We start from the raw sequence: 17,022 nt of genomic DNA, 5'->3' as shown, positions 1-17,022 counted from the left end.
CTATGAGGACAGACTGAAAGGAATGGACATGTTCAGCCTTGAGAAAAGAAGATTGAGGGGATATATGATAGCATTCTTCTTCAAAGATTATCACACCGAAGAGGGCCAGGATCTCTTCTCGATTGTCCCAGAGTGCAAGATACGGAATAACGGGCTCAAGTTGCAGGAAGCCAGATTTTCAGTTCAATGGGATTTACTCCCATGCAATCCTGTTTAGGATTGCAGCTTCAAATTTCATAAAAAATATGTTTAACATGATGTGCAAATCTGTGCATCTGTCTTGCTGACATTTTCTTTTATAATATAGAGACTGCTGTATCTGAAATACAAGGAAGCATTAAAGGTCCAATAATTTGATATGCTGTCTGGCAGAAACCACAGACAATTCCAGATCTAAGGTGTCCACTTTTCCTTATTCTTATTTCTTTTAATGGAAAGAGACTGGTTATATTTTTGGCACTCAGTTCATATGAAGCGAGAGCCAGTGTAGTGTAGTGGTTAAGTTGTTCGAGTACGACCTGGGAGACCAGGGTTCAAATCCTCACATAGCCATGAAGCTCACTGGTGACCTTGGGCCAGTCACTGTCTCTCAGCCTCATGAAAACCCAATTCATAGGGTCACCATAAGTCGGAATCTTGTTATACAATTTCTTGGTGCAAAGTACTGTTCAATCAATAATAAACTCTGTAGCAGAAATGGGTGTCTCTGTTCCCTGGCATTAATGAAAGTAAAACCTTCCTTCCCTACAAACCCTTAATCTCCACCTGGATACAGGATACAGAATGAAAAAATGCTGGGTTTTCTCCATCCTTCCTCATGACCATGCTAAAACCACATTTCCACTGAACAGTCTTTGACTGACAAGGAAGACAGAGAAATTTTGCTGTAATCTACATCCTTTCCCCTCATTTCTCCAAGCTTCTCTTGTTTTTAAAAGCTTGTTAATGTTATGTCTACTCCTCACCCTATTTAATTTCTTGGGGGGAGGGGGTACAAAACACTGCCTCTTCTTCTGTTCTGTCAGATTCAAGTAGTGTTTGTCCAATCAGAATGATTCAATTGCTTGTGCAAACTAAAAGACTCCTACTCAGCACACTGTGACTTAATTCCACTGTTGGAGCCTTGAGATCAGACACTGTATGAACACAGTACCAGTGACAGACTGAGAATTCTGTAACCAGAGCAGACAGAACTGTGAGAAGGCACATTTTATAACGTGGTACAACAGAAAAATAAGAGGTAAGCTAGTGCGTGCTTGGAGGACACAATGAAGAGAATCCTATGGCCCTTGCACTTGTGCAACTGCACTGGTATAGCCATTAAAGTCAAGCACAAGGGCTACATGATTGTCCTTAGCATGTCCTCATGTCTACTGGACGCTATTCTGCAGAATCGTCCATGCCATTACTCCACAGCTGTTCTTGAAGGTTTTCAACATAAATTATACAAAATGTTGCTATACTTCACATATTTACAGAAAGAGAAACAAAAGAGTTTACCACAGGAAACTTCATTAAAAATGAAAAGTAAATCAAATAAAATGAATAAAATGAATATCTGAACATCAACTGCTTTAATATTGTTGCTTGCTCCCTCCAAAACCAAGACCACTACAGTGTATACAGCCACTCTCGTGGCTGTATAATGTCTTGTTTCTGTTATTTAGACTGATTGCAGGTGTTGCCAGCACTTACCATATGCTCAGAGGCACTTGTCACCAATTTCTTCCAAGCTACACAAGAATCCAATAGAAAGGCTGAACATGTTTTGTAATTATGTCACATGCTGTTACAAGAAATCTAAACCTAAATAATGCTCCGCTCACCCGTGCAGCATAATAGTAGCATTAGAAAAAAGATTAAAAACCCCATATATAATATGAACGACACTGGCTTTTAAAATTTCACCAAGATACCTTTTCGTTATGTTTCTATTTATTGCCTAGATTTAATGTTGCATTTTATGGCTTCTATTTTCTTTTTAACATGATCTAATCACCAGTGGCCAAAACCTTTTTTTAAAAAAAAGCATATACATTTTATAATATAATAAAATATTTTAAAATAAGCATTCCTTATTTTAGTCTTTTATGTCTTCCCACCACACATCAGCATCCTAAAAACATCCCTTATCTCAGAATACCATCAGGCAGGACAGCTCAGATTTCTGGAGGGGGAAAGGAAAGAGCTGACCAAATCCATTTTTAACAGGTCGGATATGCACTGCACTCCTTGAAAGTAGCGGGCAGAGAAACACTTTCACACAACAACTCCTACAAAACAGCTACAGTTTAAATAAAAGATTTCACCACTTCACTCGCACGTGTTGGCTGGCTGGCTGGCATGGAAACGGCAACAGTAAGAGGTGCTGTAGCCAGGAGAGACAAAAAGGGGAGGGGAAGAATAACGAGGCCCATTTCCCTAGTTGAGGACGCTCTGCTGAGGAAAACAATGGGAGGATGTGCTTGTTGATGTTTCGTTTCCAGCAGTCATAGCCGCCTCAGTTCACTCCTGACGAAAAGGAGGACAGACTGAGGGGCCAGAGAGAGAGAGAAACAGAGAGAGAGGACCTTGCTCATTCCACCTCCTTCCGTCGTCTGTCTCCTTCCTCAGTTGGCTGCCTCTCAGGGGAGTGTCCGCGCCACAGAGAAACAGTAAAACACACACAGACACTATCACTCACCTCCACAGCTCTTCACCTCCATGCTGCTGCTACTGCCTTCACACTTGCCCTCCACGTGGTCTGGTTCTCCACTTAGAAGGGGGAAGGGAACAGCCTTCGACTGCGCATGCGGTACGTTATAACCTGGTCCAATGCATTTTTTAAAACATTAATTAAAAATAAACTATGCCATTTTTTAAATTTAAACCTACTTCAGATGAAGTACTGTGTATGGGGCAAGCTCAGGGATTTGATTAGGGATACCTTACAGTCATCTCCGAGTTGTAATCAATGACAACAGATTATGTCAATTTCAAGGGAAAAAAGTCCAAACGACTTCTAGTTTTTTTTCCTCCCGTTTTTCACTTTAACCTGTGGATTCTCCGTGGGGGGGTTGTGTATCACCAAGAAAACTTCCAGAGTTGTAGAGCAAGCGATTCTGAATCCAACAGTATAAGACTTGTGTTTGTTTTGAATTGGGACTATACAAAGCACCAGAAAGGAGTGGGGGGGTATTTTCATTTAACATGGTAGAACGCGAAAAAGCCCTGCTGACTATAGTATACAGCCACTCTCGTGGCTGTATAATCAGTCAGGAAGATGGTGAATAACCAAATTGTACTGGATCTATTACATTCTACTGTCTCTTGGCAAATACTATAAAGGTATTTCATTCTGAAACTGGTGGCTGCTTTCTACATAGGGGTATCCCTTGAAGGAAAGGTTTGCCTCACATACAATCTAGCAATAACTATATCCACAATGGGTTTGGGGTATCCAGGATAACCCAGAGAAGGGTGGGATACTGTGGAGGGCCCAGCCTGCGAGTGAAAATATTGCACACAAAGGTTGGTAAGTTTTGAATTACATTTTTACATGTGTAGAGGGTAGATTTTACTGTGTGCAGAGGCAGACATCCTCTTCATCTGCTGCAGGAAGGCAGGGATGAGTGCATGGGGAGGTCACAGGAGCACCTCGAATGCCTAAATAGCCTGACCAATGACATCTGTTCCGTATAATCTCATTATTCTTAACATTGAGCAAAATGATGAAATTACTCTAGGAGCTTTTATTATGTCGTGAAATAGCTTGTTAAATCATTTTAACCAGTGATCTGTAGAAATGCTAATTCTCTTTTCGTAGCTCCCTTTCCAGCAGCAAATATGAACATGGACAATGTCTAGATTTTCATCTTTAAACATCACTGGTATTAAAGGATTTCAAAAACTGGGCTGGTCACAAAAAAGCAGGACAAAAAATAGGAAGAGCCTGCTGAATAAAGCCAATGGCCGATCTAGTCCAGCATTCTATTTTCACAGTGACCAACTATTTTCACTGCCTCCCAACAATGGAGGCAGTACATAGCCTTACCCTCCTTGAATTTGTCTAATCCTCTTTTAAAGCCATCCAAGTTGGCAGCCACCACTACCTCTTGTGGGAGCTTAGGCAGGATTTAAGCAGATCTGCTCCTGATAAGCAACCATTTGCCTTCATCCTTTGCTTTGTCCTACCTGCAGGTTGCACAGGAGTCATGTCTAACATTTCCTGCTTTTGGGAAGGTAGCAAACAGAAGATTCACGAAAGTATAATGACTTGACATTTTAGAGAGCTGAAAGCAATAGCCATAGAAATTAAGTCAAATACCAATTGATCCAGTATCAGCCCTGTAGCCAGCCTTTCTTGTTAGGTGGGACAGCCACATTTCTTGGTGGGGCATTGGGGGGAGGAAAGAGGTGCATAGCGCCAGCCAATCCCCCCCCCTTACTGGTGGAGAGGATATGAAGGCCAGGCTAGGGGAAGAGAAAGGCAGTGACCTCCCCCTCACACTCCTCCTCCTTCCAGAATGTGTTAAATTACATGAACGAAGTTTAATCTGTTGAATTGTCTCACCCTTTTTTGAGAGATCCCCAGGAATACCAGACTCAAAAGCTTGACTTTGCCTATAGCTACAGTCCCCTTTCACCTGTGGTCTGTCTCTATGTTCTGATTCTTCATGAACTGAACTACTTTGGTAAAGACAGTAAGCTCCTGAGCTTCGCTTTGATGCTGCATTAGGCATCTCAGTTTAAGATTCCACCTGAAAAACAAACTTTTCCATACAACTTTAGGGGAGGGCAGAAAGAAAATAAATACTATAGGGTATGTTTGTTAACTCCACCTTGAGAGTAAAGGCTAGAAAGAGGCGTTTAGATTTTCCTTCCTATTGGACAAATAAAGGGGGAAAATTTTTAACTGGCTGCTTTATACAAGACTAAGGATGCAATCCAATACATGTCTACTCAGAAGTAAGCTCCATTGCGTTCAATGGGAATTATTTCCAAATAATTGGGTATTGGGTTGCAGCCTATCAAAGCAAATGGAAACAAACTGCAAAAAGCAACTGGGGTTTTTTTTACTGGTTGCTGGGTTGATTTTCCAGTCCAGAAACCCTGAAAAGGTCTCATGCTGAGCTACACATATTGGGAAAATCAGAAATTGGGCCTGAGTTACAACTTAGGTGTCCAGCCAGCCAGCCAGCTAACTGTAGTGTTCACAGCAATATTTCTATTCCTCTAAGGCTGTTTTCATCCTTTGCTATCAAGTAATCAAAAAAGAGAGAAGAAAATAGCCATTTGTGAATATAGTGAGTGCTTTGAAAGAGTAAAGAGTAACCATTTTTATATCACCAGTTATCGCTTTATTTTACCCTTTAGCAATAAGCACCCATTCCTGCTCTACTCATCATCTTAACTGCAAAATAAACAAATTCTTACTGCCAGCAAACAAGCATGCTTCTTCATTGCTGGCTGTGTAAAGAACACAACCGAAGCTGAATAGCAGATCAAAGGGAAGTCCAAGGGGTGGAGTCTAACTCTAGCCCCTAATAGAAAGTTTGAATATTTAACTCTTCAAGGGTCATGCTACTATACAGACTGTTATTTTTTTCAGGATCACTTAATTATAGAGTAGGTGCAATAAGGAAAAATCCATAGTCAGTCAGGAAAAGTCTTGAATGAGCAGACTTTTGGGGGCTCTTCCAGATGAGGCTTTTGTTGTGCACTCACCCTGCCTTATTCACTCAATTTTTCAGAGGATCCTATTCTGAAATTGCTTCTGTTCTTAAAACAAGCTATCATTCTATAAATGGAGGTTGTCATTTGCATGTCACAAATTAAAAAGACAATTCCCCCCCCCAAAAAATCCTGGTGATGGGTAAAGCACAGCTGTAGGTAGGGCGGTGTCTCGATTTGCTCTCCCCTCCCAGGCTACAGGCCTGTCCAGTATTCCTAATCAAACTGTTGATCTTTGCATAACAGTTCTCCCCTCCTTGACCTTTGAGTGTGTGTGTAGGAGATTGACACAGTCAGTGTCCACTGTTTTTGCTGCAATATACATTGCAACTCTTTTAGGGTTGGCTCCAGCCTAAGTTGTTGAACTTGGAACCCACTGAAGTCAACAGGACAAGTTAGTCATGAGTTAACGTTAGTTCTTGCTGAAATCCATGGGAGTTAAATTCAACTAACGTAGCCTGGACCAAACTCTGAGAAGCCTATGGCTGGGTACAGCTTTGAAAACAATGTCTATGCCTGGGGGCTCCTTATACTGTACCCTGACTCAGTCACAGAATGCGAGGAGAGCAGGGCTGTTGAAGGAATATTCTGATAAGCAAGTTTCTGCCTTATTTAATCTTTCCTGCTGCAAGTATGTAAGTAAAACATTTAAATATTCTAATAGACCAATGTTTTCTTATGCATTCGAAATAAATACTGCTTAGTAATGGAAACCCTGCCAGCAACTTCATTTGCCTACATTCATCCTTTGCTATCCTTGCTTCTTCTCTGTAGCTATCCCCACCACCAAAATGTAGATTTGTAAAAAGCCTGGATTCATGCTCTAGCTAAAGCAGGCCACTTCCACTTGGACAAGGGGTGGCCTCATTGATTTCCACTGACCATTCCCCCTTCACAGCTACAAACACTGTTCTAGAGGGTTCCCCCAGCTCTTAGGAATAGTTTTCCAGGAGGAATAGGGGGCTATAGCAGAAAGCTCATGGGAAAGTGGAACTTTGCTTGCCAGGATGTGAGTGAGCTTTCTTCCTGATGGGTACCTTTCTATCTCAGCAGGTCTACCTCAGCAGACAACAACAGTGCTAAGTGGCTTGAAGCTAATAGTTTAAATATCCCATAACACCCTTGACATAGCATCATTCTGAGGCATTATGGGAAATTTAAAGGTAGCTTCCACATTTCCCATTTTTAAGATGGGGGCCCAGAATAGGCATTACCTATGGGCTGTGCTGGGCCATTGGGACCCCAGGAGCTGCTCAAGAATGCTATATGCCTATCTTAGGATCCAAGCCCAGCATTCATACGGTGTTATTCAGAGTAAAAACCTCATTAATCTCCCATTCTGGTCTGATCAGTTGGGTCAAGGTACCACTAAACATGCTACACAATAAATTATAAGTAGGATGAGCAAGCATGCAAAAGGAAGGAAGGAAGGAAAATGGTTTGCACGTAACAGCAGAAGCTTTACTTCTTATAGGCAAACAGATTTCCAACAGCTGGACATGGTTTGCAGCAAATCAAACCATGTGTGTGGGCATTTTCCAAGTTCCAATAGATAGGAGAGAAAAAAGACGAGAAGGGGGATTGTTATTTGTCCAGGTAGACAGGGGAAAATGAGAAAAATCCCTGCACAATTCACAGAGGTACTAATGGAAGCAGGAGAAAGAACTGTTGTTAATCAAATGTCAATAGATGTCTAATAGGAGGATAAGAGGAAACTGTACACGTGAGACCTAGGGGAACTGTGCAAAACAGTTTCCCACTAATATTGGTTCAAAAATGAAATGGATCGTTAGACTTTGCACATATCTTGTGTCAGCTCTGTATGAACAACCCATCAAGAAATTTCACAAATGGGCGAGAAAAAAAAAAGATACCCTAGAATAATGTAAAAGCAAACTTGGGATCATGAGGTTTCACAAGCTCAATTTGTGCATTTTAGGCATTAAGAATAGGCCATCTGGGGTGAGAAACAGATGTGTATACAGCTTAAATGATCTCATCCTTCAGTCTCTGAAACACTACATTTAGAATGGATGGGTTGTTAACATTTCAGTAGCGATAGATTATTCCACCTCCTTTTTAATTAAGGTATGTCGTTTAAATGAAAGTTTTAGAACTAATAGTGCAAAAACTACATTCCTGTAACATTATTTATCCCTTATAGTCCCTTGTATTGTTAACAATAGTTGCTAATCATTATTAAGCATTGAAAATTAACTAAGTACTGAATACAAATTGCAGAAACGAAGAGGACCTGTCCAACTCTGATCAGTTAAATAATACAGTATGTGGGGAGTGGGGAGAGCTGGGGAACAATCAGATATTGCCATTTAATATATACTGAAGTGAGGAATCTGTGGCCCTCCAGATGTTCCAGGATTACAGTTCCCATGATCTCTGACCATTGGTCATGCTGGCTAGGGCTAATGGGATTTGAAATCCAACATCTGGAGGTTCCCCATCTCTGATATATACTGTTCTGTCTTAATGACATTTAGAGGCAGAGACACTGGTCTGATCCACATGTAATGGCAAATCAGAGTTAAACAATGGCTTAACAGGACTTAGCAAGTGTGCTGGTGCATGCAGCTCAAATCATATCTACCCGTTCCTCCCTATGGTGCGCTAGGGGGTAACAAACTTGCACTTAGTATTACATCATAGACACCATCTTTATTGTCTCTTCAGTGCCCACTGAAGATTTTCCTCTTTCAACAAGCCTTCTAAGTGGAGATTTTTATTCTAGTTTGTATCTGAATTTATTTGAAATTGTTTTTATATATGCAGTTATTTTTACATATGCAGTTGGCTAGTATATGTTTTTTGTTGTACTGAGGAATTGTAAAATTGCTTCAGGATGCTTCATAAGAAATGATTCATAAATGAAATAAAGTAGTAGGAGTAATTGATGACGACGATAATAAATGCAAATCTGCTTTCGTGGTTTGTTTCTCTTCAAACAAACGACGAGAGCAAACCAAGAATGGTGAAAGACATGGGTCTTATGAAAGGTTCCAACATAAATGTGTGCTGTTCTTTCCACCCAATGTAGGTATGCTTGGGGAATATTATCTTTGTGAATTCCGATACAAACTAGCCTCTGCAGGATCCAAGTATTTATGGAAGAGCAACTCAGAATCCAAGCCAATGTTTCTTTGTTCTTAAAAGGTGAAGTCTGGATATTATGTGCTCCACTTCTGTTCTCACATTTACATGGTAAATCCATTGCTGTGTAGAGCCTCGTTATAACCTTTGTCATTGTTGTTTCCTTTTTCAATGTTGATTAAGATGTGGGCTCTTAATAGATGTCAATAGTTCTTATAGTGTTCAAAGTTTAAAAGCCAAACAACGCAATTTAACAGTAAAGCTCCCAGATCCCTTGAGGCATATGCTAAAGTGCCTTTCGAAAGTGGTGTAGCACATTATTCAGATATTCATTTTGAATTAAGGTTGGTGAGGCATGGGCATGTGCTTCCTTGGCATCACACAAATGCATTATAGGGGTTCACACATGTAAACGTATGAACAATTCACACCCACAATATCTTGGCTCACACAGCAACCTTTGCATGGTGGCAAGCACACACATTCATGCAGCTTAGCTTCTCAACATGCATTGAACCAATAACATCAGGTCAAATGTCTGAACTGGACCTAAGATGGAATGTATACTTTTTATTTGTTTTATATTTTCAAGTTTAATGTTTATGTATATGGTGTTGAAAGGTATTTTATTCTGAAAGCTATTTTATTATATTTCTATGCAACTCTTCCTATGATAACCTCAGATAATCTATGCATAGCTCCCCAGCAGTCTCCCATCCAAACAACTTACAGGGCCCATTCTGCCTCGTTTCAAGAGAGCAACGTATTCTCTGGGCACGACTTCTTACAATGGTAAGGCTCACCTTGGTTCCTCGTCCTTTTTTTTTAGCATCACACTATAGCAGGGTTCTTAACCTTTGTTGTGCCATGGACCCCTTTGGCAGTCTGGTGAAGCCTATGGACCCCTTCTCAGAATAATGTTTTTAAAAGCATAAAATAAAATACATAGGATTGCAAAGGAAACCAATTATATTGAAATACATTTATCAAAATATTAAAAAAATAAATTTGTGATATAGTAATATATGTGCTTCTTTATTAACTCATTAAATAACAAGACATTTAAAATATAGGCAAGTTAAATTTTATTTTTTAAAGACGTATCAGTGTGAAGGCTGTTGTTGCTTAGCTTGAATAAGAACATTAAAGTATAGGGTGGTCTCTGACAAGGCAACACGCATGTCATGTTGGACATCCAATCAATTTTGAATTTTTGTTTTGATGGTTACAAGTGCTGAAAATCCGGATTCGCAAAGATATATTGTTGCAAATGGAATTAAAGCTTCCATAGCTTGCTTTACAAGGTGAGCATAGGCTTCTCTCAAGGAACACCAGAATCCTCCAAGGCTTTTTGAGTTAAACTCCAATTGTAGTAAGTTTTTCGTCCTAAGATCAATGAGTTCATCTTTGGCTAGGTCAACATCTTCTGTACAGTTTATATCAGAAATAAAAGGATTGCAGATCCATGGTTCAATTTTAATGCCATCAAGATAGAAACAACTTTTGAAAGAGTTCTAAAGTGTTTTCAGGTGTTCGCAGATTTCTCTTTTCAAAGAAATTGACAGAGAATTTTGTATCTCAACTCCATCTTGGTAAAGCATTTCCTCCAACATTTGAAAGTTTGCAAGGATGTCGGCCTCTACTCTCTTCTTCCGTATCAGCAGCTTAGCCAAAAAAGCTTGTAATTTTTCAGTAGCATCCATAATGGTAACTTCAAGACCTTGAATTGAAAGATTTATCTCATTCATGAAAGCCAGTGTGGTGTAGTGGTTAGAGTATTGGACTATGACCTGGGACACCAAGGTTCAAATCCCCACACAGCCATGAACCTCACTGGGTGACCTTAGGCCAGTCACTGCCTCTCAGCCTCATTCATATGGTTAAAAATATCTGCCAGGTAAGCCAACCCATGGATAAAATCCTTTCTTTCAAAGTGTTCCAAGAGTGGGTTTTTTTTTTCTTTCAGAAAAGGTGAAACTTCTGCCCTTGGTTCGAACAAGCGCTTCAAGACCTGTCCTCTTGAAAGCCAGCAAACTTCTGTGTGGTAGAGAAGCACTTCATATTCTGCTCCCATTTCTTGACAAAATATTTTTAAAATGTGATGATTCAGAGACCTGCTTCTGATAAAGTTGATGACTTTTATGGCTGCTGACAAAACTTCTTTCAGGGTTGTTGGAAGAGTCTTTGTTGCCAGTGGATGTCTGTGTAAAAAGCAATGAGTGGTGACGTGAGGAGCTTCCTTTTTCACTAAAGTAGCAAAACCAGATGTATTACCAAGCATCGCAGGAGCTCCATCTGTGCAAAGTGTATGAAGCTTTTCTTTCCAGTCAAAGTTTTGTTTAACTTCATCATTCTGTGGCTGAACGACTACTAGGTGCAGAGTTGCCCGACAGTTGGCCAGCTACGTCACACGAGCGTCTGTAGACAGGAAGACTGCGATCACATGCAATCTAATAACTACCATAATTTCAAAATAGTGATGAGGGTAAACAATATTTTGAGATATCTGCAACAACTGTAATGTGATATGAAAATATCTGTGATTTCTACTGGTGACAAAGTCACAGGTACTGCTAATACTACTGTGGTTTGTTGCCTCCATTCATAATTGAAGGAAATGCTAAATTTCAGTTAGAGGTTAGTGAAAATAAAGATGTAATATTTTTCCCCATCCAAGTTCACGGACCCCCTGAAATCTATCCAGACCCCCCACCCCAGGTAAGAACCCCTGCACTATAGTCTAGATCAGGGGTACACAGCTCTATAGTCTTGTGGAAGGACTGGCAACAGGGGAGTGAGATGAAATGGAAAGTGAAAACAGAGCAAGTGATGGGGGAGAGTATCTCCTGAACAGGACAGTTAGGAAGTTAGAGACAGGGTGAGATGCGTGAGATCAAAGATGGCATAGGTAAAAGATGAGGATAGCCACTGAAGAGGAAAGTCATTAGTGTTATGTTATGTTATAGATAGAACCAATATTTGTAATTCTTTACTAAATGGCTACTTGTTCTGACTATTGTTTTCCGTAAATAAATATAGTCACTGGTACTTAAATTAATGAATGTATTCTGATCTTAGTTAAGCATATAAAAGGAGAATCCTACTGCTCCCTGGAACTCAGTAGAATGTGGGAACATGTGGGAGTGTTAAGGGAAATCTAGACTCAGTGGACCAGTGGCTGATCTAGTGACCTCAATAAATAAGCCAGGGCCTTGTTGTAGACTCCTGGAATAACACATTCTCAATATTATCCAAACATTAGTCTGGGGAGTAATTCAACCCAGCATGAATTATCAGACTCTGGCATCACCTGGTAGCATGATGCTTATATGAAGCATATCAGCTTGGATGGTATGAGATCATTGATTGTGAAGAGTTGATTCCTGAAAGTTCTTCTGAAGAGGCAAATTGGCAGCGATTCTTTCCATAATACACAAGACAGCAATACAGTAAAATGGATGAAACCAGGATAAATATAAAAAAGTAAAAAAGAGAAGGAGTTAAGTTTAGAGGAATTTAAGAGATTAATATGAAAATTTCAACAAGGGTTTGTCTGTTTTTTAAAAAAAGACAAACCATTTTGGAGTGCAAAGACCAGAATATGGTCTGTTGCACTCATATGGCAACTGTATCTAAGAATATTAATCTAATACCCAAACCATTGTGTTTAAGTCTGAACAGAACGCAAGAAGTAGTTTTAACAACAAAGAAGGAGCAATATATTCTGCTAATAAAAAAAATCACACAGAATGAGAAACAGAGAGGAAGCAAATGACACACACCAATACACAACTAAAAAATCAATTTAGGAGGATGTGACTGCAGTTGTCTTACCAGGTTTTTAATTATGTGTTTGTTTGCCATGGTGGCCTAATTTCGTCAAGTAGATGAGCCAACATTAAAAGCTGGTAGGAGAGGTAAGTAATCCCCAGGGCAGGCAGCTTGTGTAGACAGTTTAAAAGGTACATGTACAGTGGCATAACGCCACAGCAAATTTGAGAAGGGGGTCTGCATGATAAACAGTGAAAAGCCAGCAAATCAGATTTTTCACAATTAGTTGAACAACAACTGTGACAGGTTCAGCGCTTAGCGTTTTCATTTGTGTGCTCAAATTTGGTTATCCGTCCTCTTTTATGCAAATGTGATGTGACAGGAGAAGCTGAGAGCACTCAAGCAGGCCGATCACTCACAACAGGAGCTGGAGCCATACAGCTGAGAGGCCTGGATTAAATGGACTGAGAGCTGATGGAGAAGTGACAAGGAGGAGCTCTTGAAATCTCATGAACTGATTTAAAACGTCTCTGGGAAGATGCACACAGAACCTAAAAAATTATAACCTTTAATGCTGCATTCTCATATGTGGATACAGAATGATAACTAATGAATACCAGTTATGTGTGTACTACCAATGCATTTGCTCACCATTATGAAGAAAAAAAAACATGATGAAGATTGTAATAATTGGGTTATATATCTCTCTACAAATGTATGGCACTTTATGGAATGGAGCTTATGGGAGAAAGGAGGGGGAGAGTGGAAAGAAAGAATGTAGACAAAGAAAAACATGCTAGCCTAAGAGTTATTGGACTATAACTTGTTAGAACGATTCACCTTATGCTTAATACATTTCCTTTATGTATATACAAATGGTTCAGCAATAGAAAGAACTGTCCAGTAAATCTTATGGCACTCCAGAGAATACAGTTATTACAATGCCCGATTGAGCTAGAAAGGGTACTTGGTAGCCTGACCCTAAACCTGTCTTTTCAGAAGTTAAGTCCCACTGAATCCTGCAAAGTACTGCAGCCCTTATCACAAAAGAAAATTATTTTTTAAAAAAGATTGTGTGCACAGCTCTACTGAAGAGAAGTATGACTTTGATAGAAGAATTATAGCTCAGAGATTTTAACCATTTGTTAGCAACAAACGCCAACTGGTAATATAAGCCAAGAGAGAACTGCCCAAGAGCTGGATTCTTCTACCTCACCCACTTGAAGAAATAAGCTCCTTAATTCCTCGACTCATAAAACAGTGCAGTCTTCCACTCAAAAGAGAATGATTTTTTAAAAAAACAAATGGTCTTTTTATATACTTCTATTATGGTCATCAACTCACACATAGCCTAGAGCCTGGAGCCATGTATGCCCACTGTGTAGGAGAAAGGAGAGCTTTAGATATTGACTAATCAAATGTAGCAGCTGTCTTTCCATATCCCTGTGGAAGCCCTGGGTGTTTTTGAGTATCATTCCTCTACCCCAGTGGTCTCACCTGAAAGGTGGTTTTCCCAGGTATCATGCCATCGCGTGGGTTATAGCGCCTCCTAGCATCTGAAGGCAAGAATGCATAGGAATCAAGACCCGGGCTTCTTCTTCTGTTCCCACTCCAGTTCATACATGACAAGGCCGAACTGAGACATCTGAACAGCAGTCATAAACAGAACAGGCAGAACAGCAAAGAAAAAAGGTAACTGCGCAAACAAAGGAGCAGCAACAGCCAGAACACATACACAAAGGTTTTGACTTGTTAACACATTATAAACTTATTGAAATTGAAGGAACCTTGCCACTAAATACGAACATGAAAAGGCGATACAGTATAATACACCCTGGCAGCCTCTAACAGGGAGGGCCATGATGGTATGATACCTGGGAAAACCATCTTTCAGGTGAGACCAATGGTCCATTTTCCCCAAGTAGCATGCCATCACATGGGATGTTCCAAAGCAGCTCTAGTAAGGAGGGACTACCCGCTGCATAAACATGAGAAACAACCTGTTGCAGAACATGCCTCCCAAAAGAAACGTCAGCACAGGCATATTGGTCTATCTTATAGTGCCTGATGAATGAGTCTGGAGTAGACCATACTGCTGCTGTGCAAATATCTGTAAGAGGTGCATTAGTTGTGAATGCAGCCATTGTGGCTGCAGATCTAGTAGTGTGTGCCATGATATTGCAAGGCACTGGAAGCTTGAGGGACTCATAGGCCAGGGCAATGCCCACAACCAACAGGATAAGGTGGATTTTGCCACTTTCTTTTCCAGGGTTCTTGGATGAAAGGATACAAACAAGGATTCAGTTAGCCATATGTCTTGAGTAGGGCTTTAAGGGCTCTGTGGACATCTAGAGAATGCCAGGCTTTCTCAAGCGGATAAACAGGATTAGGTCAAAAGGATGGCAGTACAATGTCCTGGTTACAGTGAAACGCAGAGCTTACTTTGGGTCAGAAGGATGGATCAGGATGTAAAACTAATGAGTCCTTAAGAAAAACGCAGAGGTGGCAGGCTGATGACAGTGCTTGCAACTCTGACACCTGTCTAGCCGAAGTAACAACCACTACAAAAAGGATCTTGAAAGAAAGCACCCACAAGGGCTCAATCCTGAGGAGCTCGAATGGGGGGCACTGCAGTGCGTGCCACACCTGCAAGCTGCAGGATGGAAAATGATGACATACTGTCAGAGCAAGCGACGCAGCTCCCCTCAAAAAACATTTAACCAGAGGGTGAGAGCCCATGGGGATACTCAATGAATTAACAGATAAAACAGAAGAGATAGTAGAAGCTCGGCCACGCAAGGTGTTGGGCTTCAGTCCCATCTTCAAACCTTTGTGAAGGAACTGCAAGACCTGTTGGAGGGTTGTAGACCACGGGAGACACACCAGCTGGAAAATGCCGACCATATACTCTGATAAATTTGATTAGTCAACGGCCGTCTAGAGGCCATGATGGCACCAATAATCTCCTGCGATAGGCCGGTGTGGATCAACTGTGTCCACTCAAATGCCAACCAGTCAGACTCAGCCAGTCTGGATCCGGATGCCAGATCGATCCCTGAAATAGACAATCTGGCCTCACTGGCAACCTCCAAGGATCTGCGACTGATAAGGAGAGGAGAACTGAGAACCACAAACAGCATGGCCAGTACGGGGCTAGTAGAACCAATTGAGCCCATTCACATTGAAGCTTCTTCAGTGTTCTGCCTAGCAGGGGAACAGGTGGAAAAGCATATAGGAGGCCATCCAACCAAGGAGTCCAAAGAGCATCTACAGACTCCGCCTTTGTATCTACTTTGAGAAAAACCGGGGAAGCTGAGTGTTGTGTGTGATGTTCCTGTATTAATGTATATATGGTAAGTGCTGTTTGTATAGAAGATACATGGTAAGTGGAATGAAAGAGGAGGGGGGAGTAAATGAGCAGTAGAATGCTGGATGATTGGCTGAGTGTTTGAATGGCTGGGAGTATAAATGGAAGAATGACAGTTGAATCTGGGTGGAGAATCTGTGGTGAATCTGGGTGGACGTTGCTGGGTTGTTGGAGAAGTGTTTGGTGGTGTTTGGAGGTGTATGTCAGGAGAGTGTGGAGAAAGAGAGAGTGTGGAGTTCGGATTAATACTAAGACAAGTATCACAGGAATAGATGAAACCATATGCTTATGTGCCTTTATAAAATAATCTTGTTATTTCTAATATTTAATAAACACTATTTTGGTTTACCGGAGGCCTGATCCTTGGCTGGGGAATATACAGACCAGAGGGGAGGGCAAGGTACTTACCAAGGCTGAAGGGAAACTGTAACAATTGGTGGCAGCGTTGAAGGGAAGAATATAACACCACAAGTATCCAGAGCAACCCAAAATTATATGCATTCTATATAGATCAAAGGGATTGGGACAGCTAAGCACGCAGTCACAGAGGTAACCTGATTGAGAGAGACTCAGGCAGAGTCTCTGGGAATACTGGTTATAGGACGTGACTGGTGGTGCTGCCTAGCAGGGGGATCTGGTGAGGTCTGTGCTAGAGCGGAGAGAGAAACCATAAAAAAGGACAGTCCGGACTGGTGGAGTCCCTGGTGGTGCCTAGTGACAGGCAGTAGCCACGAGCAGGTAGGAACCTGACAGGGAGAGCCAGGGAAGGGCGTCACATTGTGGTCCAAGACAAACACATGCACAGTCAGAATGCCGAAGCAGTATTGGAGAAAGCAAAACACTGCCAGATGTAGCCTCTACTCCCCCAGAATCACTTGCTGCCTGCTTAGCCAGTCTGCAGTAACATTCACAACTCATCTGAGGAGTTCTGCCCTCAAGGACAGCAGGTGCTTCTCGGCCCAATTGAATATCAGAGTGGCCTCTGCCTGAAGAGTTTGAGACCTGGTGCCCCCTTGCCATTTCAAGTGTGATTTCATGCATATGTTGTCGGTTTGGATAAGGACATG

This window comes from Rhineura floridana, chromosome 5 (assembly GCF_030035675.1).
Source record: "Rhineura floridana isolate rRhiFlo1 chromosome 5, rRhiFlo1.hap2, whole genome shotgun sequence".
In the NCBI taxonomy this organism is placed as follows: domain Eukaryota; kingdom Metazoa; phylum Chordata; class Lepidosauria; order Squamata; family Rhineuridae; genus Rhineura; species Rhineura floridana.
This window is presented reverse-complemented; position numbering follows the sequence as displayed.